Below are 23,260 nucleotides of genomic sequence, written 5' to 3'. Positions count from 1 at the left end.
CCCATAGACGGTGCTAAATTGTTGATGTAGAAATCTGGTTAACCTTCTTGGACCTTCGAATACCTACACACAAAGAAGACAAAGGAAACCCTAACTGCTGCAGGAGACCCTCCGATGCCTAAGTCAGGTAGGGAATCTAGGTCTGGTAGAGAGTAGGGTTTTTAGGCTTAGGATTGTGTGTACCTTTCACCATTAGAGATGCTCTATTTATAGTCGAGAGAGGGCGGTGGCATAGATTACGATCTCCTTACTTAGTAGGAGCATATTGTGGAGGGATTCATGTCCTGAATGTGTCGTGGATATCTTTCAAGATCTTAGGTTGAGATCTCGAAAAGGTCTCTCTGATATGATCTGAGTGGCCGGAATCGAGAGAAACATGTAGTAGTAGGCCAAGGCCGAGCAGCCAAGGTGGCCTGTCTGGCTCAAGGAGTAGTTTATCGATGTGAGCTATTGAGATTGTTGTGATCGAGCTTTCCCTTAATATTAAGCACATTGTCGACCTACCGACCTGGCCTCGAGTGTCGCCTTCAAGCATCGCGACCGAGCTCCCTCCTTTAGTAGGACATAAGATAAAATATAGGATGACCATCCTCTTCATTTTATCATTCGGTGTTGGGGCTCTTCCGCAAGCCTTCCGAGCAGGGCGTGCTTGGCCTCACAAGGGATCCTGCCTCAGAGGCTCTTTCAAAATATTCGAATGTCAACTTGGGCACGGACACAGTCTTAAGGGAGCTCCATGTTATACAGTCGAAACACAAGTGTCACTCTCAGGCCGTTTAGGAGCTCCTTAGTTATGGCTAGCACTGGTCAATCGTGCGATCCATTATGGACATCCGAGCCGACCTTGTGCATCTGTCTAGCTCATTTTCACCCATAACATTATGGATCCACATCCCTCTTATAGGACCATGTGTCTATACACCAGATCTATTTATGGCATGGTCTCTTACGCCAATGCTGGTGTAGCTATTGTCTCAGCTAAGTGTATAAGTTCATCTATTTTCTTCCCCCTCCTCTATGTCCATCTTTTCTTGAGTATGGAGATTGCTTTGATACTTGCTAAATATGTATGCCTTCCCATCTCCTTCTCCGAGCATTAAACTCTTAGGTTTGTTTCTTGGTTGAGATATGGGCTTATTTTGTTTTTCCTGTGGCTTGAGATACAATCTTTTTTTATGTTTTTTCTCTTGGCAAAGAAGTGGTCTTTTTCTTTTTCTTTTTTCTCTTCTAGCCCGAGTTGTGGGTAGCTCACCTGTGGAATTTTTAAAAAAGCTTTGCTCACCTTCTTCTTTCAGCCTTTGGTTCTTTTAGAAGTGATAATATTTTGGTTGATCTTCCCCCCAAAAAAAGTGATGACCATTGAGCATGAATATTAATTTATATTCATACCAAAGGCCTAAATTTCCCATGGAAATGAGGTGTACTACCAATCAATCCAAGTAGGTGAAGGGGAATGCTCTTTGCAGCACATGCACAAGTGCGATATGTGTTTGTGAGATCCTAACCATTCAATAAGATGGCCTCACTGTGAACATGCTCTCGTCCCAAAATCACTCATTTGTCTCATTATGCATACTGCATAGAGATAATAAGATTCCTGTTAAGGGGAAAGATAGTCCGACCGTCCTCAGGGTCTGCTCGGGCTGACGAGCATATGCCCCTTCGCCACCTCGTCCAGAGAAGGAAGACTTCGCACCCCCAAGCTTAGTCCTCCATGGTGCATCTTCCTGATCTCCTACCTTGTGCTTCAAGAGAATTGTCATGAGGTCCTCTGCTAGGACAAGCCCAAGGGATTGATCGGCTCAGTGAAGATGAGGAAGAGCTCTTCGAGAATAGATGGGACTAAGGTGAAGATAGTTCCAACCCTCTGCTCGACAAACTTGAAAAGACCAGATGACCAATGCAAAACTTCTAAGCTCCTCATAGCAACCCCTGGCCGAATGATTGATGGGATCAGCTCGACTCAGTTCAGGTCAGCTTCATCCGATCAATCGGTTGGTCCAGCTCGGTTCTGACACAAGTAAACGAAGGCTCAGCTCGAATCTTTGTGATGTCATTTTCTGTAGCCTTTAACTTCTCCATGAACCCTGATAACCTCCTTGAATCGTTCATATACAGATTCACCTTGAATGAAATAAGGGGTCTATATTGTGCCGACCTATGATGCCCCAACTAGAACCGGCCGACCTATCTCCTCGGTTGGGTGAATGATCTTCCTCGGCTATGCACGACTCCAAGGTAACCGCTGACACCCGTCACTTGCGCATAACCGTCCATCGCGTGATTCTAGGGTAATTGCTGACATTCACCACTCACACACATCTCACCTAACAGCTAAGATCGTTCCTAAAATTACAGACTATCCCGTCCTACGAACACTATGGGCCCATCTACATGAAAAGGTACGTAGAATCTCTCGCCCTAAACCCTTATACACAACTAGACTAGATTCCTAGCCTGACTTTGGCATCGGAGGGTCCCTTACTCTAGTCAGCGTCTCCTTTGTTCTTCTCTTGTGTAGGTACTCAGAGGTCGGAAGAGGGCAGTCCAAATTCTTACATTAACATTTTCGTCCCATCTGTGGGAACGACATCAAAGTCGTTCCTGCTTTACGAGAAAATCACAATGGCAAAAGGAAGAAAAAGAGTTCCTCCCACCGCTGTTGTAGCCAGCCCTAGGTTGGTAGAGCAGCCAAATCATCGAGACTTGTCTTCCCAACTACAGGCCGAGTCCGACCCTACTGGCCCGGCACAACGACCTCAAAACTGGGGAGGTTGCTATCTTTCTTTGCAGAATCAGGTCGAAACGATGGCCAGTGAGCTCGGCCAAATGAGGCAAATACTGGAGAGACAACTCCCCCTCCCTAATCAGGAGATTGTCCTTGGAGCAGCTGCTGAGGACTCTGCACTAGCGAATTCTCGAAGAGATGTCTTGTGACATGTCCGCCCAAGCACCATCTCATGTTTCGGGAACCTCTGTGCTCGCGCCCTCCAATCTATGTTACAAACTGGAAAAGAGAAGGTGTAGGAAAGCACCCGAGGTAAACCCGACCCCCGAAGTTGTCGCCGAGAACAAAGATCCTTAGGAAGCTCAGCTCGACGAGCTACGAGGGCAAATCGACGACAGGTGCTAAGCTTATCGAGAGCAAGCCCCAGCTTCAATAGATGCAATGATGGAAGAAACGGAGCCACCATTCACCAACGACATCATGAGCTCCGCCTTACCCTCGAGGTTCCGTATGTCGTCCATCACCCCATACTTAGGTTCCAGGGACCCTACTGAGCATCTGGAATCCTTCAGAGCCTGGATGGAGCTCCAATTAGCATCCAAGCCAATCATGTGTCATGCCTTTTCCTTAACTTTAATAGTGGCTGCGCGGAGTTGGTACAGGCAACTGAAGCCAAGGTCGATCAGTTCCTTCGCCGATCTAAGTAAGGCGTTCCTGACACAATTTATTGTCGGAAAAGAATGACGAAAATCTTCCACTCACTTGCTCACCATCAAGCAAAGAGAAGGTGAAACCCTGAAAGACTACATTGTGTGGTTCAATAGGGAAGCAGTGCACGTCAACGATTACTCGGAGAAAATAGCCCTGACAGCTATGATAGCCGATCTCAAAGAGGGAAGGTTTCTCTTTTCAATAGGGGAAAACCCTCCAGCAACTCTGAGAGAGCTCATGAACCGAGTATAGAAGTACTCTAACATCAAGGAACTTTTTAGTTCTCAGAAAGTTACTCGAAACACCAAGAGCTCGGTGAAGGACAAAAACTGCAGAGAGGAGGCCCCATCCCGAGCACCCTCCAACAAAAAGAGACTAGATGAGGGTATGACAAGAGGTCAACGACCGAGCAGATGTCCTAAAAGTCAGTTCAGTTCATACACCCCTCTCAACGTTGAACCAGAGCAAGTCCTTCTGGAAGTACGGGATCAATGGCTACTGAAATGGTCAAGCTGTATAAAAACTAGTGCAGACCAGTGGGATAAGTGGAAATACTACCGCTTCCACTGCGACCACAGCCACAGCACTAGTGACTATTTCGACCTCAAAGAAGAGATCAAGGCCCTCATCCGTAATGGGCATCTACAAGAGTACATCAAAGGAGAACGATCAGGTCGGAAAGACGAGTAGCCTAGCAGAGCCACTGATGGTAATCTCAAAATCTGTACTATCTACGATAGGCCCTTAGGAGGTGGTGATTCGAACCGAGCCTGGAAAGCCCACACTCAGAGTACCGACCCAGACCATTATATTCATCTCGCCAGCAGGCCGTCCATAGAACAGCGGATGCGCCCATGTGGCTTGACGTTCTCTGAGGAGGATGCTTGTGGTATCCAGCACCCACATGATGATGCTTTAGTCATGGCCATGACTATAGCAAATCGAAAGGTATACTGCATTCATGTAGACACAAGTAGTTCAACGAACATACTCTTCGCCGAGGTGTTCGATAAGATGGGGATTGATAGGTCACGTCTCCAACCCATTAAAATCCCATTGCATGGCTTCACAGGGGATAAGGTCATCTCCGAAGGTTCTATCCTGCTCCCCGTCACTGCTGGGGAAGGACAGAATCATATCACCACAATGGTCAACATTTTAATGGTGGATTGCTCCTCAGCCTACAACATCATTCTCGGAAGACCATCCCTTAACTTCATGAGAGCCTTCGTATCCACATACCACCTCATGATGAAATTTCCTACTGATGATGGGGTCAACTATCTCTGAGGAGACTAGCGTGAAGGTCGACAGTGTTACTGGACTGCTCTGAGGACTAAAACTCTCATCTAGGCCCTGGTGGTCAACTCGCTTGACCCTAGGGAAGATTTATCAGAAAGAGGATCTCTAATAGAAGATCTTTTAACTATTCCCCTCAACAAGTCTGACCCAACCCGATCAGTTCAGATCGGATCATTGTTAGCTCCTGACTCCCGAAAACAAATGGCGGATCTCCTCTTATGTAATGTCGACGTATTCACCCGGTCTCATCAGGATATGTCGAGCATTAGTTCCTAGGTGATGGTCCACAAAATTGAATGTAGACCTAAATTGCAAACCAGTAAGACAGAAAAGAAGTGCGTTTGAACCAGAGTGATATGTTGTGATCGCAAAAGAGGTCGACAAAATCTTAGACGCAGGGTTTATTGAGGAGCTCTACTACCCTGACTGGATTGTCAATGTTGTCCTAATGAAGAAGTCCGACGGGAAGTGGCGAGTTTGCGTTGACTATACCGACCTGAACAAAGCCTGCCCCAAGGACAGTTTTCCTCTCTCCAGAATCGACCAGCTAGTTGATAGCACAGCCAGGCACAAGCTCTTGAGCTTCATTGATGCATACTAAGGCTATAATCAGATAGTCATGCACCTATACGACAAGCAGAAGATGACCTTCGTCACTGAGAAAGGCCTTTATAGTTACAAAGTCATACCCTTTGGATTAAAGTATGCTGGAGCTACATATCAGCGGCTAGTGAACAAGATGTTTGCTCCGTAGATTAGACGGTCCATGGAGGTCTACATCGATGACTTGTTAGTGAAGAGCATCAAGGCCTCCGACCAAGTGGCTGACCTCGACAAGACTTTCTCTATCTTGAGGCAATACTAAATGAAGCTGAACCCGACCAAGTGTGCATTTGGAGTTAGCTCGGGTAAGTTCCTCGATTTCCAGGTTAGCCAAAGAGGAATCAAAGCAAACCCCGACAAAATTAAGGCTCTACTGGACATGAAGTTACCTCGGATGGTGAAAGAGATCTAGTGCCTCACCGGCAGAATCATCACCCTCAATCGCTTTGTATCCAGAGAAACCGACAAATGCCTCCCCTTCTTTCAGCAACTGAACGGTAATAAGAAGGCAGAATGGACCCTGGATTGTGAGCAAGTGTTCCAACGACTGAAATAGTACCTGGGATCACCCCCGTTGTTATCAAAGCCTTAGCAGGGAGAATCCTTGTTACTATACTTGGCAGTCTCCGTGACCACAGTCACCTTGGCCCTCATTCGAGAATCTGAAGGAAAGCAACGTCCACTGTACTATGTTAGCAAAGCCTTGGTTCCAACCGAGGCGCGATATCTAAACCTAGAAAAATTGGATCTAGCTCTGATAATATCATCTCAGTGACTTTTCCCATACTTCCAAGCTCATACGATAATAGTCTTAACTGACCAACCTTTCTACTAAGTATTTCAAAGGCCTGAGGTATCAGGAAGGCTCACTAAGTGGGCGATCGAGCTCACTGAGTTCGATATCAAATACTGACTGAGAAACACCATCAAGGATCAGGCAATGGCTGACTTCATCATCAAGCTTACTAGTCAAGAAAAGAAGGATACCTCGGATGGCCTGGAAGAACCTCTCGACCCAGCCAACAGGTCTGGTTAAAGAAAGTGAAGCCTACCAGTCAACGACTGCACCAAATGATACAGGGCTCGGCCAACTGATAAAAAATGCTCAGACGACAGAAACTGACCAGAGCGTCTGGATGTTGTATGTGGACGGATCATCCAACTCCAAATGTGGCGGAGCCGGGATCATCCTCCTAGCCGTCGACCTAACATTAATCTAGTACGCTCTGAGGTTTGGTTTTCACGCTGCAAACAACATGGATGAATACGAAGCACTGCTAATGGGACTCAGGTTAGCGACGACTATAGGGGCTTAGGTCCTCGAAGTCCGCTGCAATTCTCAACTTGTCATCAGCCAGATCTCTGACGAGTACTAGGCAAAGGAGACGTGAATGATTGCATATCTACGCGAGGCTCAAGAATTGATGGGAAAATTCTAGAGGTGTAGCGTCAATTTAATCCCAATGGCGAAAAACTCATGAGCGAATGCGCTAGCAAATCTAGCGTCTGTGACTGAAGGGGACATTCTGAGGACTGTCCCAATAGAGTTTTTAGCCGAGCTGAGCATCAATCAGCTCAGGTCAAATGTCGTTCTACCCATACATATAACCCCAAGCTGGATGGACCTGATCATAGGGTACCTTAGAGAAGGAAAGTTCCCTGACAATTCAAACTCAGATCAGCCCGATACACAATGATTAGGGACGTCCTGTATAAAGAAAGGGTTTTCCCTGCCCTATCTCAGGTGCCTCTAACCAAAAGAATCTGACTACGTCTTGAAGGAAATTCACGAAGGAATATGTGGCAATCACTTTAACAGCCAAGCCTTAGCCCACAAGGTCATCCAGCAGGAATACTTCTGGCCGACCCTCCAAGAGGACACCAGGCACTTTGCTCGGAATGCAATAAGTGCTAAAGATTTGTAACTGTTCCCAGATGACCCGCTGAAGAGCTGACTCCCATGACCAGACCCCGGCTGTTCGCTCAATGAGGTATCAACATCATAGGGCCATTACCCCCAAGTAAAAGGCAAACTCGATACGCGATTGTAACAGTCGATTATTTCACAAAGTGGGCAGAAGTCGAGCCCGTGGCCAGAATTACCAAGCAGAAAGTCACCGATTTCATGTGAAAGAATAGCATCTGTCAGTTCGGTATCCCGCACACCATCGTCTAGGACAATGTGAGGCAATTCGACAATGACAAATTTCACAGCATGTGTCAAAAGCTTGGCATCCGAAATACCTATTTGTCACCTCAGCACCCTCAATCGAATGGACAGGTCAAAGTGATCAACAAGATAATAAAATATCATCTTAAGACTAAGCTTGAGAAGGCAAAAGGCGTCTGGGCTGAGGAACTCCCTTTCATGCTCTGGACTTATAGGACTACAGCTTGGTCTTCAACCGAAGAGACTCCGTTCTCTCTCTTATTAGGAGCCGAGGCCATCGAAGTAGGACTCCCTATGGCACGCGTGCAGTCTTACGACGAGGACAAGAATGTCGAGTAGATAACTATGTGCCTTGATCTCCTCGAAGAAATAAGGGAACTGGCTAGGCTCAGAATCGGGGCTTGGCAACAGCAGGTTGCTCGATTTTACAATTCCAGGGTCAAAATCCGGAAGTTCCAACCAGGGGACCTAGTCCTCCATATGACATTCCAGAACACTTCGAAACCTGGAACAAGAACCCTAGGACCGACCTGTGAGGGACCCTATCAGATATTAAGTGAAGCTCACGCAGGCTCCTATTGACTTGAAGATCTAGATAACCGACCTTTGCTTCATCAATGGAATGCCGAGCATCTAAAGATCTACCACTCGTGAGCTGAATCGTGAAGAAAAAATGACCGAGGTTAGAAACTACTTGTATTGCATGGAAATTCTTATGGGTTTTCACAATAAAAACTCCTCGACACGAAAGATTTTCATCTAAAACATTTACTTATTCATGCTACCAAGGACCTCCTTCAATGCAAGGAGAAACACTCCTCTGATGGTCTGACCCTTAAAGAAGTGGTCAGTCTATTAACTACAACTACACACATGTCAACAAATAAGCCAAGTCGATGCTTATAAATCAGCGCGGCTAACCGCACTACTACTACATACAAGTGCACGGCCCTACGTATTTACTAGACAAATACATAGAAACGTAAAAACGACAAGGTAGGGCAAAAAACTTTCTATTCATTAAAGTAGAACAAACTACAAAATTCTCGCAATAAAAAAAAAACATCTAGTCTATTCAAGGAGGGGGCTATTCGGACGGAGGAGACTGCTCGGCTTCAGCCTGCGAGGGCCCCTCTGTTCACAACCCCACGTGTAGGGTCGCGATGTAGTAATAATCTCGGTGAGAACGAGGTCGAATCCACAGGGACTAATATCGTGAGTAATTCTGAAAGCAACTAGAACAAGAACTAAAAAAAGATCTAAGCCTAAATATGTAAGTATAAATAGTAATTGTGAGAGATTTAATGAAAAACTTAATAAATTCAAAGGTGGGAGCTAGGGTTTCTAAGGATCCACTTGTAGAGATCAGGGAGATCTATAATTGATTTAAGGACACAACTGGAATCAGTCCCATCTTATCTAATTGGAAGATATCTCAGTAAAACCAAATATGAACTTCCTTTGACCTAATTCTCAATGGATGAGAGGTGTGAGAACTGTAAGTGATCCCATCACAAAACCATGCCCAAGAAACAAGGCAAACAACAGGATTTACCAATCCCACAACCAACATGGGAGAAGTGTGAAAGTTAGGAAGGATTCCATCATCCAACCATGCCCAAGGGACGATGGTGAACAGCAGGATTTCCTAATTTCACAATCTTAATACAAGAAAAGAACATACTCAAAGCTATCGCAGATCTATTGTAATTTGAGTCACAACAAACCATTAAAAACTGAAAGTATTTCTTAAATATCAAATTAGAATTAAAGATAATTTAACTTAAACATGAATCAAAGCAATAAAAAAAACATCCCATCATGCTACAAGCTTCACCTCTTAGCCCTAGCTAAGAGGTTTAGCCAACCATAGACATAATTGAACTAAAATCTCTTAAGAAAAGCATAAAAATGACTAAGGAAGAGGAAGAAAAACTCTTGGTAATGGCTTCTCCACACTTTTGCTCCACTCCTCAAACCCTAGAAGATGCCTAGGAACATCCTAGGGAGTCCTATTTCTAGTTGTGGAACTCCAACTTTCACACCTAGTTGGAAAACTCTAGAAACCGCCTCAAATTTACGCAGTTTTTCAAAATAGACTTCACTCTGTGCAATTTCACAGAATGAGTTAGTGTTTCAGAATATGCTTCTTCAGGATACTTTCAGGAATATGTTTGTTTTCAGGACAATTTCAGGATTCATTTTCTTCACTTCAAATATTTGATTCTCTTCATTCCTCACTTGGTTTTCTTGGATCTTTTCTTCAATCTTGGTCTCCTAAGATCCATCCATTGCCTTGGTAATTCTTAAGCATCAAATTTATGCTTTTAGGATCCTTTTCAATCCAAGCTCTTAAATTCACCTTACAACAAAAACATGAGTAAAATAGAATATTAAGCATTATTATGTTCATAAAACCAAGATATAAATGGGGGATAATATGCAATATTTGACCCTCAACACAATCCCTAACTAGCATTTGCTAGTCCCGAGCAAAGTATGCGTGAAATAAATCTTAATGCTTAATGTTCAAAACCTCTCTAGGAAAACAATCTTTTGTAAACTCAAGTATGAATGGGTAGAATTAAGATACGAAAGTGGGGTTTTGAAAACTTAGTACCGAACCACATAAGCAACCAATCAACTAAATTCTTTGTCCATTTAATCGAGCATAATTTGCATATCAAGTTTTTCAATGTGCTCAGTGAAAATCAACTTACTTCTTTTACGAATACTATTAGTTCATCATGTTAACCATACTCATCACTTCAAGATCAGTTTGAAACTCAAGTACTAACTTCGAACTTATCCCCTTTTCCTTCTTTTTCTAGTCTTTGATTTTATATCGACAATCAATTTTTTATTCATTCTTTTTATTTTTTCATCTTTTTCATATTTTCATTCTTTTTATTCTTTTTCATGACCTCTTTGTCGATCTCCTTTTTTTGTTTTAACTGGTTCTTTTCTTCTTTTAAGGTGGATAAAATTCTCCAGACTCAATTCTCACCATCTATCAATGATTCACATACTAACAATCAGAACTTCTAGCATGTCTTACAGAAGACAAATTGAATGTGTCTTGTGATTTAGATTAACATGATATTCAAACTATCTCTTAATCAATTGAGTGCAAGAACTTAGGTGATAGGTTACTTAGTTAATCAAAATCCAACAATCCAAAATTCAATCTCTATTTTAAATCATACCTAACGCATTCTTAAGTACACAATTCATCTCTTCCTAAACATATTTCAACTTAAAACATTGAAAATTTTTAAAAATTTTGCTCAAAACTGAGAAAACACTGATTAGTTCACCTAATCCCCCATCCCCAACTGAAAAATCTACGTTGTCCCCAATGTAAAAGAAATAAGCATATAATGCAAAAGAGGTAATGAAAAGAGAAGGGAAGTGATGGAAAGGTAATACCTGAAGAAGGAATTTTGAGGCTTTTCGAATGGTCTCAGTGTGAAGATGGGTTACCACAAGAATTAAACCAACAGAAAGCAAACTATCCTAAATAGTGGAAAGCAGACTATCTTAAATAGTGGAAAGCAAACTATCCTAAATAGCGGAAAGAAAACTATCCTAATCCTAAATCATATGAAAGCAAATAAATCTACCTATACCTCCATCAGACTAAGAGGTCAATCCTGGTAAATAGGGTCAATCAGAGGTATTGATATGTCCTCTGAATCACTGTGGGCCCATTCTGATATATGTGTTTTATCCACTCTATTCATCTGTTTTGCTAGCTCTAGATCTAGGGCATGATCCTAAAATGGAAAGCATATACAAGGCTCAAGTGGACCACACCAAAGGAAAATGTGGGGATAATGATGTCCACCATTGAAATGTTTCTAAGGCCAACCATGATTTTTATTTGCCATTCAACCTGTTTGTAAGGTCACACGAGATTGGATGAAGGGAAAACACCAATATTAGAACTTTTGTGGCCGTCGATAAGATTTCGATGGTGACTAGTCAATCCCCACTCTTTCGGATGGTGTGGTTGTGACTGACCCATTAGTCATATCTTTTAGATCGGTGAATAAAGCCTTGTCGCTTGTCATATGCCTGGAGCATCCACTATCAAGGTACCACTTTGAATGGCTTATTGCTTTGCAAGCAGTGTGGGCAACCAAGCAGGCAACTTTAAGAACCCATTTCAAAACTGTTTTGGGTTTAGGAGTATAGTTGGTCTTCTTCTGTCTGTTATTGTAAGAATGACCTACTGAGTTAGATTTTAAGAGCTCCTTTAGTAAATCAACTATCTTTTCAGCTAGTGGGTTTCGGTTCTGATTTTTAAAGTTGACATAGATGCTTTTAGGTTTTTGAAAAGTTTTTATATTTTTAGAAAAACTTGATAAGTACTTTTCCCTTTTGAGTTTAAGGTCTCTCCTTTCACAAACTTAGGAGGAGTATTCTTTTATTTAGAAGGTATATTCTTATCATAGCCCAACTCGGATCGATCGCCACATTTTCTTGATCCGAAAAATAGTTTTTCTAACTTTGGATCACCTTGGGCATATCTCCATGTGTCCTTTAAACTCAGAAGAGAAGATACTTCATTTTTAAGTTTCTCATTTTCAGATTTCAGATTTTCAATCAGGGAGGTTTTGAATTCTAAATCGTATTTAGATTTTTCAAAACAATCTAAAATTTGGGATTTTTCTAAAACAAGTGATTCAAAACATTCTTTGAGTTTTAAAAACTTTTCTTTTTGAAGTTTTAGTTTTACGGTAATTTTACAAATTTCCTTGTATAGGGCATTATAAGCATCTTGAAGATCTTCTTCATTTTCACATTCACTGTTCAGATTTTCCTCACTAGTTGAATCATCATAATTTGAAAAAGTGAACTTAGCTAGAGTCATAAGGGCCTTAATTTCATCGCCCAACTCAATTTCAGAATCTTCTGATTCAGAAGAGGCTTCAGTGCCAGAAGATTCATCCCAAGTAGCCAACAATCTTTTCTTTTTAGATTTGTCCTTTTTAAGACATTTTTTTGCTAAATGCCCATATTCTTGGCAGTTATAACATTGACTATCTATCAAAGATTTTCAGGTTTTAGTTTTAGATTTAGATCTTCTCTTATCATTTAATTTTTGAAAATCTATCTTTTTCTTGCTTTTGAAAATCTTGTAAAACTTTTTCGCTAAAAGAGCCATATCATCTTCAAAATCTTCTAAATCCAAGTTTTCTTGAGAAATACCTTTAGAAGATTTAAGAGCGATAGATTTACTTTTAGGAGCTTTAAAGTTTAACTCATAGGTTTGTAAAGAACCAACTAGTTCTTTTATCCTCATATTGTCCGTATCACGAAGTTCCTGGATCGCGGTTACTTTAGAGTTGAACCGTTCAGGAAGAAAGCGTAGTATCTTCGCACACACTTTACTTTTTGGGATTTTATCGCCAAGACCCCACATTGAGTTTACAATGTCATTTAATCTTGTGTAAAAGTCCATAAACATTTCATTTTCCTCCATATGAATTTCTTCAAATTTGGTTGTGAGGAGTTGGACTTTAGATTTTTTGACAATTGTAGTATCCTCGTGTGTCATTTCTAATATATCCCAGGCTTGCTTTGCAGTATCACAGGATATGATTCTTTTGAACTCATCCGGTGATAGTACGCAAGTGATTGCATTTAGTGCTTTTGCATTGGCACTACTCTCTTTTTTCTGAAGGGTGGTTCAAGAGAAATAAGGAGTTACTCTCATAGATTTTGAACCATCGATTCCAGTCACTTCAAAGTAGGTGGGTTCCATTCAGTTACTGTGGCTTGCCACACACTCTCATCCATTGATTTGAAGAAGATCCTCATCCTGGCTTTCCAATAAGCATAGTTGGAGCCATCAAATGGTGGAGGCCTAGTGATTGAAAGACTATCAAAATTTAACATCTTAATTATAGCTTAGATCGTTATCTCAAGAAATGAATCCAAAAATAAAGAATTTAAAAACGAGCTATTAGGCTTTGATACCACTTGAAACTGCCTAGCTATACGTCCTAGAGGGGGGGGGGTGAATAGGATGATGCCAAATTAAATTATAACAGTGGAATAAAATAGATAGATAGCCAAATAAAATAAATCAATTCACAGTGCTAAAATAAAATCAACCTCAATAAACAAGTATTGAGAGGTTGATACGAATTCAGTCCTAAGGACAACCTTACACCATAAAAACCAAGGGTTTATGGCAGGACAACCTTATTTCTAGAACGTCCTTTGTATCAAAAACTCAATCTGAAGAGAAATAAATAAATAGCATGGAATTGAAATAAATTGCAGGAATTTAAATCTAAATTATTACAACATTCCACACACTTGCTTGAAATGTAAATTTTATAACATTCACATCCACACATACATCCCATAAACTTGAATGATAAAAGATATAAAACTTAAGCAAGCATTCGAACCACAAGACAGAATTATAGTGGTTCGCCTGTGTGTACACTAACTGTTTAACAACAGCCACACAGAATGCTACTCCACTCCTAATATCCTTACAAAGGGGATATTAGCGTTCACTAACAAAATAGGTTTCACAGGTTCACCTAAAACCTTCACAATTGTGTCTTTTTAATTTGGGCTTACACAATCCAAAAACCCACACTTTCTAAGTTTTCTAGCTCTCCTCAGATAACCACACAATGAGATTTTTCTGGCGAATCTCAAACAAAAACTAAAAGAATAGATATTTTACATAAACGTAAAATACCTGGATTTCTCCTTTTTGTAGTAGTCCAGTAGAACCAATCGGAGTAGATGTTCGAATCAACGTTTAATGTCCAATACTCACTTTATAATGGTTCTAAGTTCTAATTGATTTTAAATTAAATCAAATGGGCGTAGCTCTATTTGATTTTGATTCCAAGAAGAAGGAATACAGCAATTCCTCTTTTCAAATAAGATTGGAATATAGGAATAAAATCAAATAAGAAAAGCTAACAAAAAGAATATTAAATATGCACAGCGTAGCTTAAAATGAACAAACTTATCTCAGAGTGGAGGCTAGAATTTTCTTGAAATTAATCGATGAAAAACTCTGAAATTCGTGTTCAATTTATAGATGAAAAGATCACGTCTACAACTGGTCTTCGGAACCCTTCGACTGGTCATAGAACCAACGGCATTTTGAATTTTTTGAGTGCGATCTTAAAAAACCATTATACGACTGGTCTTAGGGAGTCTAAGACTGGTCGTGGACCACCTACAACCGGTCGTAGCTGACCCAGGACTGGTCGTAGACAACTAGGTTTGGTTGTTGGAGTTTGAGTCGTAGTTCTAGGACTGGTCGAGGGTCGAGTTGTGACCTCTCTACGACCGGTCGAACAATTTCCAAGACTGATCGTAGAGTAACCAAAAAATTTTAAAAATCTTCAACAACTTAGAACTGGTCGTGGAATTTCTTGGACTGGTCGAACCAGTGCTAGGACTAGTTGAACAAGATCTAGGACTAGTCTTAGAACAGACCAGTTCATATAAATAGATTCATTTTGAATTATGTATACAAAATGACCTATCCTAAGGTTAATCTAAGGTCTATCATACCTGGGACATGAAGTATGAACATTGAACTTCATCCTTTCAGATGTAGGTTGACCTTTGAACCTTATGAAGCTTGAGATCTCTATCTTGATGTAGCTTGATCTTGAGATCTTTGAGAGCTTGAAGTTAAACTTCATCTTTAGTTGTACTTGAGTCTTGAAATGTACTTTTCGTATCGATGTAGCTCTGAACATTGATGCTGAAAGTACATGAGTTTACATTTCTTAAAGCAGAGCACCGTACATGTCTTGAACCATTGTAATGCAGTGTCTTGATCATATATATATATATATATATCAATGTACAAACACAAGACACAGATAAAGGTTTTGGCACAATAAAATTTGACAATCAAAGGAGCATGAGACCATAGCACTTATAGGGGTTCACATGGTACAACTAATCCAAGATGACCCTAATGTTAGGGTATGTAAGTGAATAAAGCGCAGCAAGTAGTCTCACATCCTACATATATTTAAAATAAATAAACAAATAAAGATAGATAAGTAAGTAAATGACAATGTATAGGTAACAATGATAATAATTAAATATTTAATAATATAAAGTCATGAGATGGATAGTCCTAACTTACAAAGTGGGACCCATGACATGAATAAAAATGCATACATGTGTGATGGAGAAACTACTAATAATAGTAACAACAATGATGGAAATAAAGTGAAACAACTAATGATAGAAATATATAGTTTATAATAAAGTAACAATAATCAAATTAGCATTAATATTAGTATTGGATTAGTAAACCGTTTAGAAGGACATGCAAACAGCCGTTACAAACCCACTTGCATAGTCCCTAGGATCTTTCTGACCGTTGGTGTTCAAGAACAGTGCTATCTGACCATTAGATCAATGAAACTCCACGACTAAGAGCTAAAAACATAGGAGAATGGCCCACTCAAGCCTTGGAACTGCTCCATCCTTTGTCAAAGGCCCATTTTGAACCAAAGGGACCTGATGGATGGAGTGGATTTTACCCGATCATCACTGTGGGCCCCACACCCTCTGCGTGTGTGTGCCAAGATGGTGCACCTGCAGTTCACCAGACCAGAGGTCTGGTCAAGGCGGGTTGGACCCGACACTACCTTTTGGTTTTGCGCCTGTACCCGTTCAAAAACGGACTGCCTCCATTTGGTTAAGATGGGCCCCACATCTACTACTCCAATACGTGATCTGAACCGTTCATCGTGTTCAGGGCTTGGGCCTCACCAAATTAGAACACTTGTTTGCGCTGGAGACCCCAAGGATGTGCACAATTTCGGCAGAATCGGGCTGACACACCAACGAGATTGTGTTTCCAGCTGCCCCAAAATCGACCCGGTGTGACCAAGGTGGGTCACCTCGGGCTGATTCAAACCGTTCATCTGATAGGGCAGTTCCGTCTGACTTAATCCATTTGTCCGTACACGCTTGTGCACATGTGTGTGTGCACAAACTGGGCCCAAATAGAGCCGCGTGCGGCATTTCTAAAAATGGAAAAAATGCCATTTCCATTTCTGTTTGCCAGGAGGACGATCCGCGTGAACACTTACCCTCGGATCTCACCGTCCATGGGAAGAAGATCTTGGCCGTCCAATGCCAACTGATCCAGCTGTGTGAATAAAAGAAAAGGAAAAGAGAGAATGAAAGAAAGAAAACAGAGAGGAAAACGGCCGTCTCTCCCCAAGCTCGAACCCACCAGGAAGGCATCAATGGAGCTCCAGTTTTCTGCTCCTGCGAGCTTCCATAAGCCTGTCCGCACCTTGTGGAGCCTTCGCCTTGGAGAAAAACCCACCCGATGGAAATCCACCATGAGCAGCAGCTCATCTTCCTCACTAGAGCCGAACCGAGTCGTCTCAACTCGGGGCGGAATCAGGTCTATTGGTCAGTAGAGAAACAAAAAAAAGGGGGAGGGAAGGAAAGGAGGAGGAAGAGAAGAAGGAAAGAGAGGGTGATTGAGTGTGCAAGCCTAACTCTACTCGACACATCTCTGGCTCAACTCGGCTGAGAGTCGGGCTGCCATTCACCGCCGGCATCCGCTATCGTGGCTGCTACTGAGTCTGAGCCGACTCAGTCGACATTGGGACCGCCCAGGTATCATCCAACGCCCCACCTGCATTATCTCGGACTGGACTTCCAGTTACAGCAGGCCGTCTGGCCCTCTTGCAGGTTGGTGATGGGTGAGAGTCAGGCCTCAGCTGGGACCAAAACGGTCCCAGACGTGCGCCCAAAACCACCTGTGAACAGCCCGGATATGAGGCCGAAACCAAGCCTCCAACAGGCCATGCAAACGGACTGAAATCAGCCCTCAGCTGGTCCGTTAGGCGGGAAGAAATCAGCCCAAACGGTGGGCCAATCAGCCACACAGATAGGCCTGGATGCAGCCCAGTCCCATTGGGGCCACACCATGGGCCGGGACAGTCCAGCCCAGCCTCAATTTGGGCCATGATCTGGACCAGGCCCAGCCACCAATTTGGGCCAGGTTTGGGGCTAAAATCGGCCTTTACTTGGGCCTTGAATTGGGCCGAAACCAGCCAATATTCTGGGCTGACATTGGTCCAAAGAATGGGCTGGAACCAGCCCTTCAGTTGGACCAAAACCAGCCTAGAGGTGGGCCAGCTACGGCCACAAACATGGGCCACACCATAAGTCTCAATGGGCCACACTAAGCACTAATAGGCCAAAAATGTGCCAAACCCAGGCCCAATTTGGGGCCATAGTCGGGCAACAATTGCAGGGCCGAATCGGGCTAAGACCAGGCCCAGTTTTTACTTGGGATATTAATATTATATATGAGTAACCATTAGTAAATTGTCCATACCAATATTATCTATTACATACAATTATCAATATTAAATATTAGTGTTTTGTCTTGTCACTCTTAAATATCATCACTAATAGTAGACCATAATGTTAATCATCATCGTTACTGCCATGTTAGCTAATATAACACTAACGCTAGTAGTTATCTTATGATTGTTGAGATTCAAATTGTAACTAACACACCAACTAGAGTTCAAATCCCAGGATCTAAGTTAAGACTAAAGCCTAGGATGAAAGTCCCGATCTTACACAAAAAAAAACCCTAAGATAAATTATTCAAACTCTAGGCCATGACCTCAAACCTAGGTGATGCGTAATCCTCGGATCAAATCGTACTAATTGGTGTCGTCATAATAATTATTAACTAATGTCAACTATAATACTAATGTTAATAAATATCTTATAATTATGAAATTAACACTAAGGTTAAGTTCACAGATCTAAGCCTAGACCTACACTCTAGGGTGAAACCCTAAAGATAAGTAATCCAAGCCCTAGGTTGTATCGGTCTAGACCATAGATACTTGGTAGAACATTGACCTCACATACAACTTCACCGTTCATGGTAGGGTTCAGTTCTAAGGGTGCACACGCTCACTAGCAACATCAGTTGGTGATTCAAAGTATAAGATAATGATTCTTCCCCTTGAGCTTTCCATCTTCCCATTAGCTTAAGTTATAGTTTGTATTTTATTTTATAATTGATACTCTCTTTTATAATCACATGCGTTAGCTGGTAGAAATTGAATTGCCATATTACATGCTTAATGTCCATCTTGTATATTTGTTCATACTTGTAGATTATTTGTAGATTGCTTATGCAACTTAAACTTGTACATTAGTGGGAAACCCTCACTTATAAATACACACCCATACTGGGGATGTAACTCTATTGATGGTGATTGCAATGAACCTTTGATCTAGTGGTTATTGAGTGGTGGTATAGATGGATCATTGATGTGGGCCTACCATCCAGGGTTGTTGTGTCTAAGTAGTTTTCAAGGATGGTCTTTTATCACATGGCTTTGATACTCACCCTATGTGGCTTATTTTGATATTTGGCTTATGTGGCTTGTTTGATATTATCCTATGTGGCTTTGTTTGGGTATTTTCCCTATATGGGTTCGATGTTTCATATCGTGTAACCATGCGATGGTAAGCCCCATATATTGTATTATGATTGGCCACTAGTCAACGGGGTTCCATTAAACATCCTAAGATAGTAGTCTCATGAGCCGGGGATGGTGGTATGGGACCTATGCCCGAGCTGTCGGCCTACGCTGGTGACGAGCTCCCATAGTGACCTTAAGCTTATATAAATTGGCAGATTGTAACTGAACTAATAACGGTTTGGCTAATCATGCATCCATAGCATATTGGCGATGATGGGTGGCTAATTCTGGATGCTGTAGCACATGCCCTTCGGATCTTCAAGGTATCGTTTCACTAGCTCCCAAACCACCGACTATTGATCTATTGTTCCGACTTAAGGATTTTCCCAGGTCGATGATTTGCATGGGTGATGAGCCCACTGTCCGCATGGATGAGCATCCCTGAGGCAATGATTGCATTCACGCATCCATGCATCTAATAAGACTGCATTGTGTATTGTTTTGTGTGTTTTGTTTTATAATTATCCTTACCTAATGCGGTGGTGTGAAATCTTGAGAGAAATTCACACTGAGTTGGCCACTCATCCATCAAATATACAACTGTACAGGTAGTACAGGTGGCTTAAGTGATATGTAGGTTCAGACTGATGAGGAGCCGTTATGATGGCCAAGGATGCATGGTTGTACTTGTCAAGAAAGTTGCGCGATCTTACGGCTTTTGTTTATATATTTTCTTTTATACTTCTCATGTATGTAAATCTTATAATTGTTAATGTAGAGACATTGGTTTGTATAAGTCATTATGGGCAACCTCTTGTATATTTTAGATGCAATTGCACTTTTTCCTTTATGCTTACTTGTCCATTCTACGCTCATCTGCTTACTCTGATAGTTGAAAATATATATATATATATATATATATATATATATATATATATACTCAAATTTAACCATCCGTTAAGGTTAACACCCGAGTTTTTGAGAAACGGGTCATACATTTGCGTCCTGAAAACATGGTGCGTTACATACACAAACTGAGCGATCGACAAGTTGTAATGTAGTCTAGGTGGGTTTTAATTTAGCTAGACCCAGTTGTTCGTAGACCGAGTAAGGGATCAAATTTACACTCGCTCCTAAGTCAAGAAGTGCATGCTCAATCCAGTAATTCCCAATTACGCAAGCAATGGTTGAGCTAGCGGGATCTTTGTATTTCTGTGGCACATCTTGCTTTAGGATGACATTCACTTTCTCTATCAAAAATATTTTCTTTTGGATATTTTGTCATCTTTTGGTCGTATATAAGTCTTTCAGAAATTTGGTATATGAAGGTATCTGTTTTATGACATCTAGTAGAGGAATGTTGACCTTTACTTGCTTAAGCACCTCTAAAATATCCTGAGAGTTAGAGAGAGGTTTTGGTGCAATCAACCGTTGGGGGAATGGAACATCTGGTTTGCTTTGAAGTTTCGGTTCTACCTCATGTGGAGCATTGCTTAGTCTATCGTTCTCATCTACATCCGGGTACTTAGACTTTTCAGCCCTTACCAGAATAGATTTGCCAATTATCTTCCCACTCCTAAGAGTGGTGATAAACTTAGCGTGTTCCATTGAATTTAAAGAGCTTAGTTCACTAACTCCGTATTGCAGTTTAGGATTGGGGATAGGTTGGGCTAAAAGCATCCCTTTTTCCATAACTGTAATGCGTGAGTCTATCTTTTGTATAGCCTTTGTGAGTTCTTATAAGGCTTGAAGAGTACTTTGTTGGATGAGCTCTTGAGGATTTTGAACTAATTCCTCTTGAGGTTTTCCTTGATTTAAGAATTAATTAGGGATTCCTTGAGGTGTAACAAATTGTCCATTCCTCCAACTAAAATTCCAATGATATCTCCAACTAGAGTTGTATGTGTTCGAAGTGAGTCCCTTAAAAGGCCTTTAGTAGTTGTTTATGGCATTTGATTGCTCATTCAATATTTCTTGAAATACAGGTATTGTTGGGCAATTTTCAGTTATATGAATGTTACAAGCACAAATACCACAGACAACTTCCTTGTCCTTATCCTTCCTAAGTTCAATGGTCTCGAGTTTCCTTGTGAGACTGGCCACTTTAGCATTAATATCATCTTCCTCTTTCAAAAGATATATTCCACCTCTCTCCTTTGATTGAGTAGGCTTAGACGTGATTAGGGAGATGTCCCATGATTGTGCGGTTTCAGCAAGTTTATCAAAGTAATCCTACACTTCATCAACATCTTTGTTCAAGAATTCCCCATTGCACATTGTCTCAACAAATTGGCGCATGGAAGATATCAATCCTTCATGGAAGAAATTTATTATGCGCAACATTTCAAAACCATATTGTAGGCATAAACTGACAAAATCCTTGAACTGCTCCCAACATTGGAAGAATGTTTCATCTTCCTTTTAGGCGAAGTTCATGATCGACTTTCTGATGGTGTTCATTTTATGATATGGGAAGTCATGTCATTCCATCTGCCAATAGATCGTGGACGTAGTGAATGTAACCATGTCTTAACCTTTTCTTTCAGAGAAAAAGGGAAGAGTTTCAGCCAGATTGTCTCCTCAAACACATTAGGAAAGTATAAAGTGGCTATGATCTCATCAAACTCTTTCAAGTGTAAATATGGATTTTTAGATTCAAGCCCAAGGAACTTTGGAAGGAGTTGGATCATTCCTGGCTTGATGTCTATGTTTCCTGTAATTTCTGGAAAACCCATACAAGAAGGGGTGCTCACCCCTAGCGGTTGTAAATAGTCTCGTAAAGTACAAGGTGAGGGTGCTCGATGTACCTCGTTCTCATCCTTGATTTCCACTACCCTAGGTTGGGGTGGATTTGGAGGTTGATTGGTCAGTTGATTTGCAGTCATAACTTCAATTAACTCTGTGGATCTTGAGTGGTGTCTAATCCTGTGATGGATAGATTGAAAAGGCCGAGCTATATGTCCTAGAGGGGGTTGAATAGGACTATGTCAAATTAAAAAATAAATGCGAAATTTAAAGAATGATAGCATAATCAAACAATAAATAAGCACAAGTAAATAGCAACCTCAAATGTACTAGTCTTAAGAGGTTGATACAAACTTAGTTCTAAGGACAACCTAACACCAAAAACCAAAGGCTTATGGCAGGACAACCATACTAGAACGTTTGTAAGTATCAAAAACTCAAACAATAAAGAAGCAAAGGAAATAGTAAATAAAATAAACTAAGTTATTACAACATTCCCATAAGTGTATAAAATAAATTACACCATTCACCACAAATGCTTAAAAAAATTAAAACATTCACACATAGGCACATTCAACCATCCATCACAACACCAAAAATTATAGTGGTTCGATTGTGTGTACATCAACTGTTAGAAAACAGCCACACAACTACTCCACTCCTAATATCCACTCCCTCGGGATATTAGCGTTCACTATGAAAAAGGTTTTCCAAAGTTCACCTTAAAACCTTCACAATTGTGTCTTTGATTGGGCTTACACAATTCCAAAAACCCCACACTCTGAGATTTTCTAAATTACCTCAGACTAGACCAAAAAGAGATTTTTCTGGCACAACCTCAAAAACCAAAAAGAAATGTATAAAATGTAAATGTAATTATCTGGAAATTCTCCTTTGAAGAAGCCCGGTAGAACCGATCCGATATAGACGCAGATGTTTAATGTCCAGTCTCACAGATAAAAAGGTTCTAGTTCTAAATGATTTTTAAATTAAATCAACCTAGGCTAACTTGATTTGATTTTAATATCAAGAAAGGGGAAAACACAAATCCCTTCTTAAAATAAGATTGGAATAAAGATCTCAAAATCAAATAACAAAAGCTAACTAAAGAGAATATTAAATGAGCACAATATAGCTTAAAAATATCACAAACTTATCTCTCAGAGTGGTGTCTTGATTTTGCTTTAATGAATAAATAAACTTTGAAATCCATGCTCTATTTACAGGTGAAAATATTGTTCACTTGACTGGTCTAAGGGTCAGTTCGACTGGTCGAAGGATCAACAAAATTTCAAATTTTCTGGCATGATAAGATATGCAAGTGACTTGCTCAACTGGTTGAGTGACCTGCTTGACTGGTCGAGCAATGCACTCGACTGGTCGAGTGGGAACAGAAAAGCTTGCTGGAGTTTGAGTCGAGCCTGCATGACCAGTCGAGCACTGTTCACTCAACTGGTCGAGCAGTCTCCAAGACTAGTCGAGAGTCCAATAGAAAATTTCAAAAATTAGCAA

General features: G+C 41.0%; 1 non-coding gene across 1 annotated transcript; it reads left to right on the top strand.

Annotated features, from left to right (window-relative positions):
• Positions 1-21,350: 21,350 nt before the first annotated feature.
• LOC131224568 (small nucleolar RNA R71) lies at positions 21,351-21,457 on the top strand. The gene has a single exon (XR_009161041.1). It is a non-coding gene; the product is annotated as a small nucleolar RNA R71 (small nucleolar RNA).
• Positions 21,458-23,260: the final 1,803 nt, after the last annotated feature.

Source organism: Magnolia sinica, chromosome 13 (assembly GCF_029962835.1).
Source record: "Magnolia sinica isolate HGM2019 chromosome 13, MsV1, whole genome shotgun sequence".
NCBI lineage: Eukaryota > Viridiplantae > Streptophyta > Magnoliopsida > Magnoliales > Magnoliaceae > Magnolia > Magnolia sinica.
The sequence above is the reverse complement of the archived record's forward strand: the minus strand, read 5'-3'. Positions and strand labels throughout refer to the sequence as shown.